General features: G+C 36.7%; 1 protein-coding gene across 4 annotated transcripts in view; it reads right to left on the bottom strand.

The window, feature by feature from the left end:
• Nucleotides 1-19,347, bottom strand: part of CTNNA2 (catenin alpha 2) — a gene marked incomplete at its 5' end in the record, with an annotated part of 1,039,969 nt that overhangs the window by 12,430 nt on the left and 1,008,192 nt on the right. The window lies entirely within an intron of this gene.

The following is a 19,347-nucleotide window of genomic DNA, read 5'->3' as shown; positions in this document are numbered from 1 at the left end:
TTGTATAATTCATAAAGAATAACCTCAAATATAATGCAGAAAACTGATGTGAAATCTTAGACACATATGTAACTATATAAAATAATTCACTACATCTACCTAAAATTTCAACTCCCTTTTTTTTTTTTGTGGTACGTGGGCCTCTCACTGTTGTGGTCTCTCCTGTTGCAGAGCACAGGCTCCGGATGTGCAGGCTCAGTGTCCATGGCTCATGGGCCTAGCCACTCCATGGCCTGTGGGATCTTCCCGGACCGGGGCACGTGTCCCCTGCATAGGCAGGTGGACTCTCAACAACTGCACCAACACGGAAGCTCCAAAAGCCAGTAATTTTAATTAAATTATTTTTAAATTTGAGCAGTTGATGCATGGCTTTTCACGATTGAAATACATTTTTCTGTCTACTTTGAAACATTCTTTGAGTAGACATAGAATAATACTCTCCAAATACTTTTCTTTTTTTCCTGGCCACTACTTTTCTCACTGTGAGATGTAAACTCACTACCAGTTTCATCACATAATATCTTCCTCTAACTAGTTCCCTTTCTCCTCACTCTTTCCTCCCTTTAACAGGAGCCAGAATAATCCTGTTACATAAACTCAAATAATATTGCTTTTCTTCTCAACATCGTCCAATGGTGCCCCATCTCAATCTGAGTAAAATCCAAAACTATCACAGTGGCCTTCAAGGTCATAAAATCTGGTTACCAACAGTTCTGATTTCTCTGTTGTTCACTCCACTACTAAATATTGGTCTCTTGGGGGCTTCCCTGCTGGTGCAGTGGTTAAGAATCCACCTGCCAATGCAGGGGACATGGGTTTGAGCCCTGATCCAGGAAGATCCCACATGCCGTGGAGCAACAAAGCTCATGTGCCACAAATACTGAACCTGTGCTCTAGAGCCCACGAGCCACAATTACTGAGCTCACGTGCCACAACTACTGAAGTCCACATGCCTAGAGCCCATGCTTCACAACAAGGGAAGCCACCGCAATGAGAAGACCGCACACTGCAACAAAGAGTAGCCCCTCTTGCCGCAACTAGAGAAAGCCCACACACAGCAACGAAGACCCAACACAGCCAAAAATAAACAAACAAACAAATAAATAAATAAATAACATTGCTCTCTTGGTTATTGCTCAGACAGACCAGTCATGCCCACCCTTCAGTGCCTTTATACTTTTTTCTTCTGCCTAGAACGCTCTTCCCCCAGATACCTGTAAAGCTTGGTCACTAAACTCCATCAGATATTTAATCAAATATCAGTATCTCAGTGAAAACTTCTCTTCAAATTGCAACTCAGTTCCCACCCTTAACTCCTCCTCTTTCCAGTTTAATATTTCTTCATACACTCGTCACCATCTAACAAATATTTTCTTCATGGTTTTATTGTCCCTCACCCCCAGCTATATCCCAAACACCTAAAACAGTGTCTAGCATATGAGTCTTCCATAAATATTTGCTGAATGTTGTTGAATAATTGCAACTTTACGGATGAAGAAGTAAGAGATGACAAAGCTTGTCCAAAGACGGAAAGGTAGGGCACAATGTCTAGTCTAGTACCCAACTCCCCATGCCATCAATCTGTTTATTCTTCCATGGAAGAGTACCCAAAGGCAACACATTAGCAGGACAGTGGGATTTAGGGACATAATATACAAAGTAAATGTTATCTAGCTACAATACAAATCTTATGAACTCTTTCTCTCACTGTGCCCTCAGTGGTATAGCTTCAGGATCATCCTTTGCTCAGAAAACATCCATAATTCAATTATTTGTGTTTATTACTTTCTGTGTATAAAATACTGGGCTTTCTTTAAGGATCATCTCTCTCATTAACAGTACCAGCATCTGTGAAGCACTGAACTGTGTTTGCTAGGTATAGTTCTGGGGTCTTAATAAATGATCTCTAAGATGTATAAGATAGATACCATAATTTGTTCTTTACATAAAAGGAAATATAAAAAAATAAGTTCTTCGTGAACTTGGGTTCACAAACTCATATCTGGTAGAACTCAGCTTCAATTTACCCATGTGACACATTACATGCAATCTTCTTTGACCAGGCAAATCCACCTTAGTGTTTTCCTGCCCTGAACTCTCTATTCCTGGCTATTGGTTCCATTTATCTGGAGCTCAGTATGAATTATGGTGGCTTTTAACTATTCATAAATGTGAATCATATGACCAAGTAGTAATGAGGTGGATTTCCTTAAGTCATAAAGGAATAAAAGGTCACAACAACTTCTAGTCCTGCAATCACGATTTACATGAGATATGAAATAGGCACATAGTAAGGACTTCATCTTCTACTTACTCATTTTCTTGCCAGCCACTAAAAAGTCACTTACATTTTCAAAGAAAACTTGATCAAATACAACATCTAATTCTCCTTCCCACTAGCCACCACATATATCACTTGCTATTTGCACAAAGTTTATGAAAAAAACTTTTTTATTCTAAATTTCTACAACAAAGCCTTTTACTCAGCCACACAATGGGCACCATGATATGGTGTAAGGCTGACATAGTTTTTAAGAACACAACATATCTTAGTTGTTACCATCATTTATACTACCTGGTTGATACTATATCCTGTATTTTTGTTCAGCTACTAGTCTAAGGGGGACAGGGACATCCTTCAAATGCACAAAGCACAACAGCACAAAGAGAAATTGGCTCTAATCTTGGCTGTGCTAGTTGCTGACTAGGAAAGTTTGGGGTACTCTTGTAACCTCTCTGAGGTTCTGCTTCTTCAACTGTAAAATGGGGTTATTAATACCAATATATTTTTGCCAGTTTTAAAAGCAAATTTTTTAAATTTTAAATGAGTATGTCACTATAAAAATTATTACATAAGGTCTGGGTACCTTGGATGAGTCCTTTTAGAGTCTTCATCATAATTTATTGGACCACCTGGGTAACTCAGACTCAAGAAAGTCTGCACAGGGAAGGGTATTCTAATAGATGACCAGGGTGAGTGTACCATAAGCCTTAACAAGACAAGAACAAGGTACTTCCAAAATGAGGTAAGCTTTCTTTTTCCACCTGACAGTGGGGATGACTAGGGCTGAAATATGAGTGAGGTGGTCTAGTTACAATCTATTTTTTCCCCTTTTTTGGAGAATGATCAGGAAATATGATTCTCAAAAATAAATGTAACAGAGGAGCCTGATCTTGGGGACCCATAAACTGACTGTGGAGTGCATTCCTAAAAGAAATAAAAGTCAGTCAAAAAATAAAGATAAACCATTCTTGTAATATGAGCATCCATGGAGCTACCCTTGGTGATTGCATCTCAACTCCTGTTACATTTCTTTTTTTTTTTTTTTTTTTTTTTTCGCGGTACGCGGGCCTCTCACTGTTGTGGCCTCTCCCGTTGCAGAGCACAGGCTCCGGACGTGCAGGCTCAGCGGCCATGTCTCACGGGCCCAGCCGCTCTGCGGCATGTGGGATCTTCCCGGACCGGGGCACGAACCCTCGTTCCCTGCATCGGCAGGCGGACTCTCAACCACTGCACCACCAGGGAAGCCCTCCTGTTACATTTCTTGCTAGCATGAAATAATTAGTTACTTATTTGCTGCTTTGTCTTCAAAGACTTTGTGTGCATGTGAAAGTCTTGTCTCAGAACTAGACTTTTTGCTATTTATGAACAAGTACTTCCTGGCCCTTTATTGTCATGTTCTCTAGAAAGGCTAGCACCACATAAGCCACAGTAGGATTGGGTATATACATCCCCAGTGTTTAGTCAATTGGGTGATGGATTCTTAGTTCACGCTGCCTCTTAAACTGATCTGTAAGAGCAGCCTACTGATAAAATTTGACTAATACTTCCCTGTATTGGGTTAATGTACTTTGGATATTTTCCAGATTCAATATATATTGAGCATCCCAGCCAATATTTTACATCACTTAATCTTCACTCTATGCCCCCCAAAAATGATACATCCCTTTATCCTTACTGTTCGATACATGAGGGAATGGAGGCTTAAAGAAAAGTAACTTGCTAGGTAATAAGACAATTACCAGGAATTTTAAGTGTATGACTTCTGTTCCCAGGTGTAGTGTATTTAATAACACACTGCAGCTCCAATTGATTTTAAATAAAATAAGAAATAAAGAGCATTTAAGGTGGTTCCCCTGTTAAGCTAGAATACGTCCCCTTACAAGTGCCTGCCAGGACTTGGCCTGGTTTGGAAACTTATAATCTGTTTCTCCTGGAGTGAGTACTTTAGGAAAAATACAGCAAAAACACCAGAGGGTTCCCTTCAATCTAAAACTTGAAATATTATTTCTTTGGTCCCACAAAGAACCTCTACAGATGGACAACATATTGTCTGTTCTCTTGCAAAAGAGTTTGAGCTATACAAGAAACTTTCAAAACCACAGATTAAAGGACAAAGTATCCTCAAAAGACTGGACATGCATAACAGTATTGCCAAAAATCATAGAAAGGATATTAGTGGTTCCTTTGAAAGCAAGCCTCAAATCTATGAAATTGGAAAACTTCTTTAAAAAAAAAAAAGCACTTTGTAAACTTCCAAGAAAATGACAACTTTTATCCAGTGAATAAAGATAAACATTAAAGTGTTGGAGAGAGTCTGATACAGTATCTTGCCCCTACTGAAAATCTTACTTAATATTAAGATGAAAGTTTCCTCAAGGCACAATCCCTATCTTGGAGTCCCTGTGAATCTAGCCTTTGACAAAGTTAAATCACCTCCATATTTATTATAAGAGGTAAATGTTACCTCATTATTTCTTTACCTGATACACTAAAAAATGTCATGGTAAATATTTCAAATACACTACAACTACAGCTTTGAAAGAGAGTGATCTCTGTTTCATCTAGAGTCACCACCTGTTACAGCTCTCCAACCTTCTCTTTAAAAAGAATTAATGCTAAACTATGAAATATATTCAATGTCTACCTATAATTTGCTTGGTTTCAAGGGCTCAGCTAGCACTAGTTTCAGCATTGCAGTTACTCATCATAAATATTACCTCAAAAAACATCAACATAATTAATTTGAATCTCAAGGAAATCATTGGCCTGATGCATTTCTTAATATTACTTTTAAAGGAAAAAATATAAATTATCACTTTGTTTTTCTTGCTTATTTTTAAAAAGGTACTTATTATCTATCTCATCATACAAGGATTAAAAAGTATACAGAGGGAATAAAGTAATATGTGAAAATGTTTTGTTTAACAAAAAAGGTGTTATAAAAACAACTGAATTGTTTTAAACTCAATACCCTTGTTTGCAAAAAGCAAGAAACTGAAGTCAATCCACTTAACTTTCTTTTAAACATATTCTTGGGTGGGGGGGCTTCCCTGGTGGCGCAGTGGTTGAGAGTCCGCCTGCCGATGCAGGGGACATGGGTTCGTGCCCCGGTACAGGAGGATCCCACATGCCGTGGAGTGGCTGGGCCCGTGAGCCATGGCCGCTGTGCCTGCACCTCTGGAGTCTGTGCTCCACAAGGGGAGAGGCCACAACAGTGAGAGGCCCACGTACCGCAAAAAAAAAAAATCTTATCAGAGCCCTTAATTGCCTTTGAGGATAGAAACGCCTGTATCTCTAAGACAGGAATATTTGGGGTAACCAAGAAGGAAGATGGATAGACATCTTTAAAAGGTGTATGAAAGTTATGGCCAGAGGATGACCGTGATGGGTTCTCAGGAGCAGGAGTCTCGCTTCTAGCAAAGTGCACACTCACACCCTGATGCCAGGCTATGAATGGGCATTTGGCAGATGAATCTGGAACCATTGTATCTGCCATCTTCCACCCTTCCAGAGGGAAGAAATAAAAGGCTCCATTTCAAATAGTATGTATATTCTAGGTGAAACATCGAGATTTCAACCAGACCTATGGTTCTCATCTGGGGCAATTTCCCCACTACAGGCATCTAGTGGGGAAATGCCAGTGACCTTGCCAAACATCTTATACAGTGAACAACCACAACAACTTCTCACAACTAAGAATTATTTAGACTAAGCTAGAATGAAATACCCTAATGAGACAAGCCATGAGGTCTAAGAAAGGGTCGAAACTGAGTTAAAGCCCTGGGAAGCTCTCACCATAGCCTCCCTCCTCCCTCCTTCCTAGACCAGAATTTTTCAGAGTGTGATCCATGAGTATCTGCATCCAGAACGTTTAGAAATAGAATACAGATTCCTGATCTCAGGCGTGAGCTTCAGAACTGTGAAGGGAAAGCCTAGGAATATCCATTTGTATTTGCTACCCATGTGATTCTTCTACAGATTGAAATATAAGAATCACTACTTCACTTCTCTGTTGAAGTCATTCCCTTCTGTATTTTCAGCTATCACCTCTCTGTAGTGATTCCTTCAGGACTCTCAATGACAAAAAATTGCAATTTCTATGAGGGCAGAAACTTTGGTTGGTTGTTCACTACTGTATATTCAGTGGCTTGATTGGTAGACATGATGAAAGAGGGCAAGAGTGCACCTACATCATCAAAAAGACCATCATCTTTGGGAAGGGACAAGGTAATGCAAAATAAAGTTAGCTACCGATTTATTTAGTACTTCTACATTCTGGGCCTTGTACTAGGTCTGTGGCACACATTAACACATTAACACTAAAAACAATGCAATGAAGTAGATACTAATGTAATTTTCACTTTACACTTGAGAAAAATGGGGCTCAGCTGGATCAAGAAACTACCAGAAGTCAGAATTCAGTTTGTGTGCCACTGAATGGAGAGTATAGACAGGTAAGAACTGCCACTCCATGCCCAATTCTTCCCATTTTTTTTCAGATATGTCATATGATATACGTAGACATAATTGGGGTGGGGGTACAGATGTTCCTAGGAAATATTTTAAAGGGTGCTAACACAGCTAGGAAGCACACCATTTTGCCCTCTCATCTCTTTTCTTCTTCTTGTATGGGATATGGGAAGATGGAGCACTAGCAGTCAACTTGGACCAAAAGATGAACTTGAGAACAGAAGCCTCCATTGCTCCTCAAGTCGAGCAGAACATAAAGCCAGAAGGAGTCTGGGTCCTTGATGACTCTGAGATTACTATACCAGCCCTGAACCACCTATAGACTTATTCTATGCGAGAGAGAAATAAATATTTGATGTTTTATCATATGTAGCTGAATCTAAATTTAATTAAAATATATGAATTATAAATACTATTATTGGGCATTAATAATTTAGGATACTTAATTAAAAAGTCATATTTCACATCTAAATATAATTAACATTTTAATATATCATAACCTTCACATGGGAGGGCAAATGAAACAAGCCATGTCACTTTAGCCCTTATTTTAAATTCCTTTTTTTAAATAAATGATTAATTTGATTAATTCAGCTGTTTTGAAAGAAATTCTATATGTTTCCATACCACAATCTTTTTTTATTTGTTAGTCTACTTAAAGTACTAGGAAATATAACAAAGTAAATTACAAAAATTAAGTTAGCTAAAAAAATTAATTACTTGATTTTGGGCCCTAAATCTTAGGTAGACAATGCACTTTGAAATCTAGTATTTAAAATAAACTCAGGTGTTTTCATGTGGGAATAAATGAATGCAAGCATGAATGAATGATAGACTTCAGAATCATTTACTAGGATTTTTCAGTGTTATAACTTACCACAATGGAAAAAGGAATGGCCAAGAAGCTAACCTATTAAGCACATATTATGTGCTCAATGTGCAAGATATCAGGGAAAAACTTAAGAGCATTCAGACACATTCCTTATCCTTATGGAGCTCACAGACTAGCTAGGGACATATATATATATATATATATATATATATATATATATATATATATATATATATATATATATATATATATATTATATATATAATTAAATAAGTTCCTACACTGCATTCCATATCAGGAATGATAGAAAGCACATCATGCTGTGGGAGAATATCAAGAGAGTCTTCCTGGAAGCACTACAGTATATCAACCACTAACTTTGTAACCTCCAGGCAGTTACTTAAATTCTCTGAACCTCGTTTTCCTAATATTTTTAATGGGGATGACAGCATCCCTTCCACAGAATGATTTTGAAAACACATTGCAGAGTGCATATCAAATGCTTAGCACAGTGCATGGAACATAGTAAGCCCTCAATGTATCTTAGTTTAATAATAATTGAGGCATTTACTACATGCAATCATCCTGTTGTCCCTCTAAGTGGTATTACTATTCCAATTTCTAAATCAAAAGCAAAAGCTCAGAGATTAGCAATGTTATGCAATATCACCCAGATGATAAAAGACAGACTTTGTTGCCAAATTCACATCGAATAGCAATACTTCGCTTATAATTTTAACATCTACCTTAAGAGAACATGATATATATTTTTTAACATCTTTATTGGAGTATAATTTATTTACAATGCTGTGTTATTTTCTGCCATACAACAAAGTGAATCAGCTATATGTATACATATATCCCCATAGCCCCTCCTTCTTGCACCTCCCTCCCACACTCCCTATCCCACCCCTCTAGGTGGTCACAAAGCACCGAGCTGATCTCCCTGTGCTATGCAGCTGCTTCCCAATAGCTATCTATTTTACATTTGGTAGTGTATATATGTCAGTGCTACTCTCTCACTTCATCCCAGCTTACCCTTCTCACTCACTATGTCCTCAAGTCCATTCTCTTTGTCTGTGTCTTTATTCCTGTCCTGCCCCTAGGTCCGTCAGATCCTTTTATTTTATTTTTTTTTTAGATACCATACATATGTGTTAGCATACAGTATTTGTTTTTCTCTTTCTGACTTACTCCACTCTGTATGACAGACCCAAGGTCTATCCACCTCACTAAAAATAACTCAATTTCATTTCTTTTTATGGCTGAGTAATATTCCATTGTATATATGTGCCACATCTTCTTTATCCATTCATCTGTCATTGGACACTTACATTACTTCCATGTCCTGGCTATTGTAAATAGTGCTGCAATGAACATTGTGGTACATGTCTCTTTTTGAATTATGGTTTTCTCAAGGTATATGCCCATTAGTGGGATTGCTGGGTCATATGGTAGTTCTATTTGTAGTTTTTTAAGGAACCTCCATACTGTTCTCCATAGTGGCTGTATCACTTTACATTCCCGCAAAAAGGGCAAGAGGGTTCCCTTTTATCAACACCCTGTCCAGCATTTATTGTTTCTAGATTTTTTAATGATGGCCGTTCTGATTGGGGTAGGGGTTACACCTCACTGTAATTTTGAGGTGCATTTCTCTAATGATTAGTGATGTTGACCATCCTTTTATGTGTTTCTTGGCCATCTGTATATCTTCTTTGGAGAAATGTCTATTTAGGTCTTCTGCCCATTTTTGGATTGGGTTGTTTGCTTTTTGATATTGACCCATATGAGATGCTTATATCTTCTGAAAATTAATCCTTTGTCAGTTGCTTTGTTTGCAAATATTTTCTCCCATTCTAAGGGTTGTATTTTCGTCTTGTTTATGGTTTCCTTTGCTGTGGAAACGCTTTCATTTGGTCCCATTTATTTATTTTTGTTTTCATATCCATTTCTCTAGGAGGTGGGTCAAAAAGGATCCTGCTGTGATTTATGTGATTTATGTCATAGCCTATGTTTTCCCCTAAGAGTTTTATTGTGTGCAACCTTACATTTAGGTATTTAATACATTTTGAGCTTATTTTTGTGCACTGTGTTAAGGAGTGTTTTAATTTCATTCTTTTACATGTAGCTGTCCAGTTTTCGCAGCACCATTTGTTGAAGAGGCTGTCTTTTCTCCATGGTATATTCTTGCCTCCTTTATCAAAGATAAGTTGACCATATGTGCATGGATTTATCTCTGGGCTTTCTATCCTGTTCCATTGATCTATATTTCTATTTTTGTGCCAGTACCATACTGTATTCATTACTGTAGCTTTGGAGTATTGTCTGAAGTCAGGGAGCCTGATTCCTCCAGCTCCCTTTTTCTTTCTCAAGATAGTTTTGGCTATTGGGGGGTCTTATGTGTTTCCATAGAAATTGTGCAATTTTTTGTTGTAGTTCTGTGAAAAATGCCATTGGTAGTTTGATAGGGATTGCATTGAATCTGTAGATTTCTTTAGGTAGTATGGTCATATTCACAACGTTGATTCTTCCAATCCAAGAGCATGGTATAGCTCTCCATCTGTTTCTATTATTATAATTTCTTTCATCAGGGTCTTAGAGTTTTCTGTATACAGGTTTTTGTCTCCTTATGTAGGTTTATTCCTAGGTATTTTATTCTTTTTGTTGCAATGGTAAATGAAATTTGTTTCCTTAATTTCTCTTTCTGATTTTTCATTGTTAGTGTAAAGGAATGTAAGAGGTTTCTATGCATTAATTTTGTATCCTGCTACTTTACCAAATTCATTGATTCGCTCTAGTAGTTTTCTGGTAGCATCTTTAGGATTTTCCACGTATACTATCATGTCATCTGCAAACAGTGACAGTTTAACTTCTTCTTTTCCAATTTGGATTCCTTTTATTTCTTTTTCTTCTCTGATTGTTGTGGCTACAACTTCCAAAACTATATGAATAATAGTGATGAGAATGGGCAACCTTGTCTAGTTCCTGATCTTATAGGAAATGGTTTCAGTGTTTCACCATTTGGAACAATGTTGGCTGTGGGTATGTCATATATGGCCTTTATTATCTTGAGGTAGTTTCCCTCTATGCTTACTTTCTGGAGTATTTTTATCATAAATGGGTGTTGAATTTTATTGAAAGCTTTTTCTGCATCTATTGAGATGATCATATGGTTTTTATCCTTCAATTTGTTAATATGGTTTATCACATTGATTGATTTGCATATATTGAAGAATCCTTGCATCCCTGGGATAAACCCCACTTGATCATGGTGTATGATCCTTTTAATGTGCTGTTGGATTCTCTTTGCTAGTATTTTGTTGAGGATTTTTGCATCTATGTTCATCAGTGATATTGGACTGTAGTTTTCTTTCTTTGTGCCATCTTTGTCTGATTTTGGTATCAGGGTGATGGTGGCCTCATAGAATGAGTTTAGGAGTGTTCCTCCCTCTGCTATATTTTGAAAGAGCTTGAGAAGCATAGGTGTTAGCTCTTCTCTAAATGTTTGATAGAATTCTCCTGTGAAGGCATCTCGTCCTGGGCTTTTGTTTGTTGGAAGATTTTTAATCACAGTTTCAATTTCAGTCCTTGTGATTGGTCTGTTTATATTTTCTATTTCTTACTTGTTCAGACTTAGAAGGTTGTGCTTTTCTAAGAGTGTGTCCATTTCTTCCAGGTTGTCCATTTTATTGGCATAGAGTTGCTTGTAGTAATCTCTCATGATCTTTTGTATTTCTGCAGTGTCAGTTGTTACTTCTCCTTTTTCATTACTAATTCTGTTGATTTGAGTCTTCTCCTTTCTTTTCTTGATGAGTCTGGCTAATGGTTTATCAATTTTGTTTATCTTCTCAAAGAACCAGCTTTTAGTTTTATTGATCTTTGCTATCGTTTCCTTCATTTCTTTTTCATTTACTTCTGATCTGATCTTTATGATTTCTTTTCTTCTGCTAACTTTGGGGATTTTTGTTCTTCTTTCTCTAATTTATTTTGGTGTAAGTTTATGTTGTTCCTTTCAGATTTTTCTTGTTTATTGAGGTAGGGTTGTATTGCTATATACTTCCCTCTTAGAACTGCTTTTGTTGCATCCCATAGGTTTTGGGTCATCGTGTTTTCATTTCCTCTTTGTTTTTTCAGTGATCTCTTCATTATTTAGCATCGTATTGTTTAGCCTCCATGTGTTTGTATTTTTTTAATTTTTTTCCTGTAATTGATATCTAGTCTAATAACGTTGTGGTCAGAAAATATACTTGATATGATTTCAATTTTCTTAAATTTACCAACACTTGATTTGTGACCCAAGATATGATCTATCCTGGAGAATGTTCCATGAGCACTTGAGAATAAAGTGTTTTCTGTTGTTTTTGGATGGAATGTCCTATAAATATCAATTAAGTCCGTCTTGTTCAATGTGTCATTTAAAGCTTGTGTTTCCTTATTTATTTTCATTTTGGATGATCTGTCCATTGGTGAAAGTGTGGTGTTAAAGTCCCCTACTATTATTGTGCTACCATCAATTTCCTCTTTTATGGCTGTTAGCATTTGCCTTATGTATTGAAGTACTCCTATGTTGGGTGCATAAATATTTATAACTGTTATATCTTCCTCTTGGATTGATCACTTGATCATTATGCAGTGTCCTTCTTTTTCTCTTGTAATAGTCTTTATTTTAAAGTCTATTTTTTCTGATATGAGAATTGTTACTCCAGCTTTCTTTGGATTTCCATTTGCTTGCAATATCTTGTTCCATCCCCTCACTTTCAGTCTGTATCTGTCCCTAGATCTGAAGTGGGTCTCTTTTAGACAACATATATATGGGTCTTGTTTAATTCATTCCACCAGTTTATGTCTTTTGGTTGGAGCATTTAATCCATTTACATTTAAGGTTATTATCAATATGTATTTTCCTGTTACCATTTTCTTAGTTGGTTTGGTTTGTTTTTGTAGATCTTTTCCTTCTCTCATGTTACCTGCCTAAAAGATATTCCTTTAGCATTTGTTGTAAAGCTGGTTTGGTGGTGCTGAATTCTCTTAGCTTTTCCTCATCTGTAGAGGTTTTAATTTATCTGCCAAATCCGAATGAGATCCTTGCTGGGTAGAGTCATATTGATTGTACATTTTTCCCTTTCATCACTTTAAAGATGTTGTGCCACTCCCTTCTGGCTTGCAGAGTTTCTGCTGAAAGGTCAGCTCTTAACCTTATAGGGATTCTCTTTTATGTTATTTGTTGCTTTTTCTTTGCTACTTTTAATATTTTTTCTTTGTATTTAATTTTTGATAGTTTGGTTAATATGTGTCTCGTCATGTTTCTCTTTGGATTTATCCTGTATGGGACTCTCTGCTCTTCCTGCACTTGATTGACTATTTCCTTTCCCATGTCAGGGAAGTTTTCAACTATAATCTCTTCAAATATTTCTCAGACCCTTTATTTTTCTTTTCTTCTTCTGGGACCCCCATAATTCAAATGTTGGTGTGTTTAATGTTGTCCCAGAGGTCTCTGAGACTGTCCTTAATTCTTTTCATACTTTTTTTTTTTAATTCTGCTCTGCAGTAATTATTTCCACTATTTTATCTTCCAGGTCACATATCCGGTCTTCTGTCTCCATAGTTCTGCTATTGATTCCTTCTATATAATTTTTAAATTCATTTATTGTGTTGTTAATCATTTGTTGTTTGCTCTTTAATTCTTTTAAGTCCTTGTTAAACGTTTCTTGTATTTTCTCTATTCTATTTCCAAGATTTTGGATCCCCTTTACTATTATTACTCTGAATTCTTTTTCAGGTATACTGCCTATTTCCTCTTCTTTTTTTTTTTTTTTTTTTTTTAATCTGGTGGGTTTTTACCTTGCTCCTACATCTGCTGTGTATTCGTAGTTCCTGTTGTTTTTGCTGTCTACCCCCAGTGGGTGAGGTTGGTTCAATGGCTTGTGTAGACTTCCTGGTGGAGGGGACAGGTGCCTGTGTTCTGGTGGGTGGGGCTGGAGCTTGTCTTTCTGGTGGTCAGGACTGCATCTGGTGGTGTGTTTTGGAGTGTCTGTGAACTTATTATGATTTTAGGCAGTCTCTTTGTTAATGTATGGGGTTGTGCTCCTATCTTGCTAATTGTTTGGCATGGGGCATTCAGCACTGGAGCTTGCTGGCCCTTGGGTTCACCTGGGTCTTAGCATTGAGATGGAGCTCTCTGGGAGAGCTCTTACCAATTGATATTATGTGGGGCTGGGAGGTTTCTATAGTCCAGTGTCCTGAACTTGGCTCTCCCATCTCAGAGGCTTAGGGCTGACACTAGTCTGGAGCACCAAGTCCCTGTCAGCCACAGGGTCAGATCACTCCAATGGCTTCTTATCATACTTGGGAGAACATGGTATTCTGTAACTTATTTTTCAGATCTCTGACATCAAAACAATGTGGCTACCACTGTTCTCTGGCTTGGTTTTTATTCAGGTAAAATGCTAGGCCTTAAGGTAAATAATTTTCCATGGCAGATTTCTAAGAACCACCCAAGGTTATGTTTGGCTGGGTTGGTGTAATAAAGGCCCAATGACAGAGCTACATGTGATTGGTTAAAAAAAAATGTAAGAATTAAAATATTATTTTTTTCTTTTAAATCAACATGCTGAAACTAATTTGCTCAACTAATGGCAGGCACTGGCATCCTACCAATTAACTGCTTCTAGAATGTGACAGTATCACCAGCTCTACCAAAGCACTTATTGTTATTACCTGCAGAGAGATATATATATGAAGAAAAAGCAAGATTCTCTATAATTTCTCAACTTATAAACAATGAAATTGTCAAATTAAAAAAAAATAGAGAAGATTCTGGCAATCTGGAAGAGGTGAACTTTATGCAAAGCAATTAGAGGGTTAAATCCAGAACTGACCCTCCTTGCTGTGATAATAAGGCCACCTTCTTCCAGACCAGGGTTCATTCTCATGTCTTCATCAAATGTAAAATACCTCTCTAGTGCCTCCCTCTTCTTTGAACATTTGTATAACTCTCTACATAGACTGGTGGTTGTAGGATAATGGCTGTTGTACATGAAGAAAAAAATATAGAAAAAAATGAGCACTTCTAAAAGATTGCTTATTGAAATATATAGTTATGATATTAATATTTTTCAACATAGACCATAGACCCTACATTGGCTTGAAAGCTTGATTTTTCTCATCACGATGGGAATATATACATATATAAATATTTTTTAATGAGTTCACCTAATTAATATTAAAAAGCAGTCAAATAGCTCTACCAAAGAATACCAAGCAGAAATAAATATTGCTCTGCACTGTTGTCTCTATCCCTTCTCTTGACACGAGTTGGGAGCTATAGAACAACTTAGCTCTGAACTTGATTAATGTCTTGCATTAGATCATGATGATGAAAGAACTAGATGGTCCCTTAAATGTTTATAGTTGCATGTCTTTTCTTCAAGCTATATTTAATAGCATCACTTAGTAATTCTTTATACTTAAAACTCACCATTCTTAGAAAGTTTTTTTTCTTTTTTTTATGTCTAACAGAAATTTAAACCAACTTTCTAAGGAACATTCTTATCTTACCTTTAGCCTATTTTCCAAAATATTTTATTCTTAATATTTTAATTCTGTTTTTTTTTATTCTTCTTCCAAGAACATAGAAACCATGAGTCAACTCTGTTGCCTTATAGAGATTCTGAAGCTTTGGTGTGAAAATGGATCACCTGGCATGTTGAAGGTGGGGTTAAGTACAGTTTCCAAGAACCTATATAATCCCTATAGTCCTGATTCAAGGGGTCTACAGCCTGGTCCAGGATTCTGCATTTTAACAGTCTCCTCCAACCTCTTTCTGCATTTGGCACGCAGATGATCCTCTGACCATTTTGAGAGACACTCACTAAAACGAGAATAGGTCATAAAATTTTCTTTCATATCCAGTGCCCACCTACCTTTCTTATTTCACCTTTGATTCTTCTCCATCTTTCCACCCATCTCTGATATTTTCAGGTCTGGTCAGCATAGAATACACCTATACCTCAATATTATGGACATTCTGAACCTCTTCTGGGATAATCATTTCTCTCCTCCTCTACTTTAAACTCCTATCCATTTATCTGTGAAGACTCAAAGATATTGTCCCATTTATGAAGCTTCCCCTTCCCCTTCTCTACAGGAATGTCCATATCACTTTGTATATATTTCTGTGAGAGTGATCATTATAATATAATCTATCACAGTTACTGATTATGTGTCTGTTTTCCATTGCTACTTCCATGTCCATACATAAGACAGTGAATATCACATGTTATTTACTCAATAAATATTTGTTGAATTATAAATCCAACTGAACTTCTATTTCTAAAATTACTCCTAGCGACATTTCAGGGGAGGAGGAGAAGAGTTGTCATCCTTGTTGTTGTTCTCTTGGGACAAACCTAATTGTAATATCTTTAACTTCCTTTAATAGGCTAGATTGTTCCACAAAAATTTATGGAAGTTCTACTTCAACATTTTGGGGAAAATTAGTTCTAAGAGAACATTCCTTGCTTTGTAAAACTGACCTTGATCATACTACTTCGTTATTCCCTTATAAACAATTTATCTTTTGAAAGTGATTTCCTGAGATAATATATTCTAGAAATTAATTTTTATGTTATGATAGAAAATTACAAAACATTCACTGGATGATGTAAACCAAGTCCTTAGAATCTGGGATAGGTAATAAAGCAGGTCTGCTCACAGAATTTCTGTCTGTTAGAAAGGCCAAAGTAGTAACTTGGAAGGAACTTGGATGGCAAGAAATACAAAAACAGTGCCCTCTAAGTGATACAAAATATACACTGAAAATCACCTATGAATCTACAGCAACAGAGAGGCTTTCAAACCTAAGTGTGCTTTGTCAAAGTGGGTAAGTCATGCCCAAATCTATAACCTCTTTCCAAGTGTATTAGGGAAAGAGACTTGAATAATCATTGTCTCTTTGAGAGCAGAGTCTGACATGATTCCTAGTCAGTGCAAGAAACTTCCAGTTGCTTTGGAAAATCACCCTGGTTACATGGATTCTCATTAACTTATGGGTATTTCCATGACCATCCAATGATTCTAAACCTGTCAGTGATAATCCCTTTGATTGTCCAAATGATAATCTATTTCAACCTTTTTCAGAAAACCACAATGTCCCAGAGCTAGAGCCTCCTTCTGTCCATAATTCCTTCCTTTTATTTATTTCTTTTCCTCAGTTGTGGCTGTGAGTGATCATGTGACCTCTTGTGTAACTAAGAAAATAGCTGCCTGATTATATTTTAATAATCATTGCAAGTCAGTCACTTGTCACCTCCTCTTCATATATTATAAAGTCACCATATAATTAAGGGTAGAGGGGCTCTGGGAAGTTATGGGACTAAACTCTTAGCAAAGACTTTTGATTTTGATATGTGGCATTTCTAAACACGATAGCCTCTGCAACATTTACAATTCTGTGGGCTTCCTGACCTGCCCTCATTATGTACACACAAACAACACAAATCTAAACCATGCTGTTCAAAGTTAGCTGAAGGCCTCAGCTTCTCACAAAACCTTCTCAGTACAATCCAGTCTACCCCAGACCACTCTGACACTTACTGTCTTCACTTTTGAGTTGTCACTTGACATCTGTCCAGACTCCCAAAAAGGTTGCACATTCCTCAAGAGTAGGAGCCAGGGCTTACATGTCTTTTATCCTTCATAGCACATAGCTCAGTAACCACCAATTCCCTACTCATGAACTCTTCCCAATAGCACAAGGAAATTCCTGCAATACTGCATAAGTAATTTTGAATTTAAGAGTCCCAATGAGGCCTAGATCCCTCTATTACTTAGTTGATGAGGATATTTTCTTTACCTCAAATAATCAGAATAACATAAAATTATGGAGTTAAAAAACAAATCAGTCTTCCAAATCAACACACAGCTAATCATCATGGGCTTGATATTGTAAGCTTAAAAGAACAGGACCCACTAACATCATTAACCAAATAATACTACATCAGATATAGAGTATGTTTTAAGATTAGATTGGACTGAAATTTTCTATCTACTTTGAAAAACTAACTATGTCATCTGCAAAAATTAGGTCTCATCAACTATACAATCTTTTTCTCCCATAAACTGGTTCTTCAAAAATATATTATTTTATGATAGAATTTTAGAGCAGGATTACTTTAGAATATATCTTTTAAATCATCTATCATCATTTTAGAGATGAGAAAACTGAGACCCAAGAGATCTAAGTAATTTACTTTGAGTTACCTAATTAGCCACTGACAGAAATAGGACTAGTGCACCAGTGTTCAGACCCCAGATTAAGCAACTTGTGTTTTATCTCACTCTTTTGTTTGGAACACAATATATGTATGTATTTTAAATTATAATTCAAATACATACAAAATGGATATAAAAACACTGAACACCACTATAAATGAAACATGCACATGAGGGTATACAAGTGCATGCACAATGCATTCCATGATAGATTCTCTGAATTTGCACAAGCGCACAACACAACCATTCTTAACTCACGAAGTTTAAAGATGATTGTATTCCAAGGGTTTGTAAAATATGAGCATTTCTTACCTGGCAGCTGTATGAGGGGTTGACAAAAGACATTAAAAACTTGAGCTATGATTAGATATCGGATTTTTCTGGCACTGAAGGTTAACTTCTACCTGGGTTTCCAGGGTCTAGCACTTTTAATGGAAGGTAGGCCAGAGATTGGAGAAGGATCACCCAACATATGAGACATTGGCATTGTTACCCACATTGCAATATTAAGTTGACTGCAGGTAATTATCACCTAAATCTTCCTATGGGCCAGTTATGACTCTATTTCTCCTTATTGTGCCTGAAATCTCTACTGTTACAGTTGCTTCTTTAGGTTAGAAAGCTTAGGTGGGAAAATAACTTCAGCAGTCATGATACCACTCCACCCCAGGTAATGAAAAGGGGGAGAGCCGTTGTGAGGGAAGGATAGAGGCTCTGCATGTAACAGAAGAGCTACTGATGAGAAAGGACTCCTCCTTATGGTGTCCAATAATTTTAAATTTTGGGGCAAATCTAAACAGCATTGACTGTATGAGGTTTGGTCCCTTCACTGAGCTTAAGATCTAGCAATGAGGTAAAACATAAACAATTTAATACAATCCTCTTGAGTAGAAATTTGGTGTGGAGTATACAGACTGAGATACAAGTAGCATTTCTCTTTCTGAATGTTAATAGATAATGTAATCTAATGTATGCTCCATGTGCATAATCTAAAGGCCATTAAAACATTTGAACATTGGGGATAAAAAGGACTCCTCCTTTTAAACTACCCCAATTCTCCAATACCAATATCCATACATACCTAGTTAACTAGGGATTTGAAAAAATGAATGATACCCGCTTAACACATTTCATAATACCTATGATTCAAACTAGAATACTTTTAATCCCACCCCATGAAAAGTAATGGGCCTCACATTCTGATGGTCAAACCTTTTTAAAAACACCCACCCTGATGCTTTGACATCCCTTAAAGATGTAACCATCTCCATGAACCTTCTTTGTCCTCTAGTATAAAAGTTGACATTTTAACCATTTTAATAGATACCCAGGAGAGAATGAGGAAAATGAAGGAACACACTCACTCCAGTTGATCTTTTCCTTCTAAATACTATGGCATATAAAAGAATTAATCAGTAATAATAGAAACCCAAATGAAACAAAGAACAGTGGTTTTTTACAGCTCTTTACCAGGAAATCCTATAAAACA

The sequence above is a fragment of the Mesoplodon mirus genome (genome assembly GCF_964341445.2).
Source record: "Mesoplodon mirus genome assembly, chromosome: 14".
Lineage (NCBI taxonomy): Eukaryota > Metazoa > Chordata > Mammalia > Artiodactyla > Ziphiidae > Mesoplodon > Mesoplodon mirus.
The sequence above is the reverse complement of the archived record's forward strand: the minus strand, read 5'-3'. Positions and strand labels throughout refer to the sequence as shown.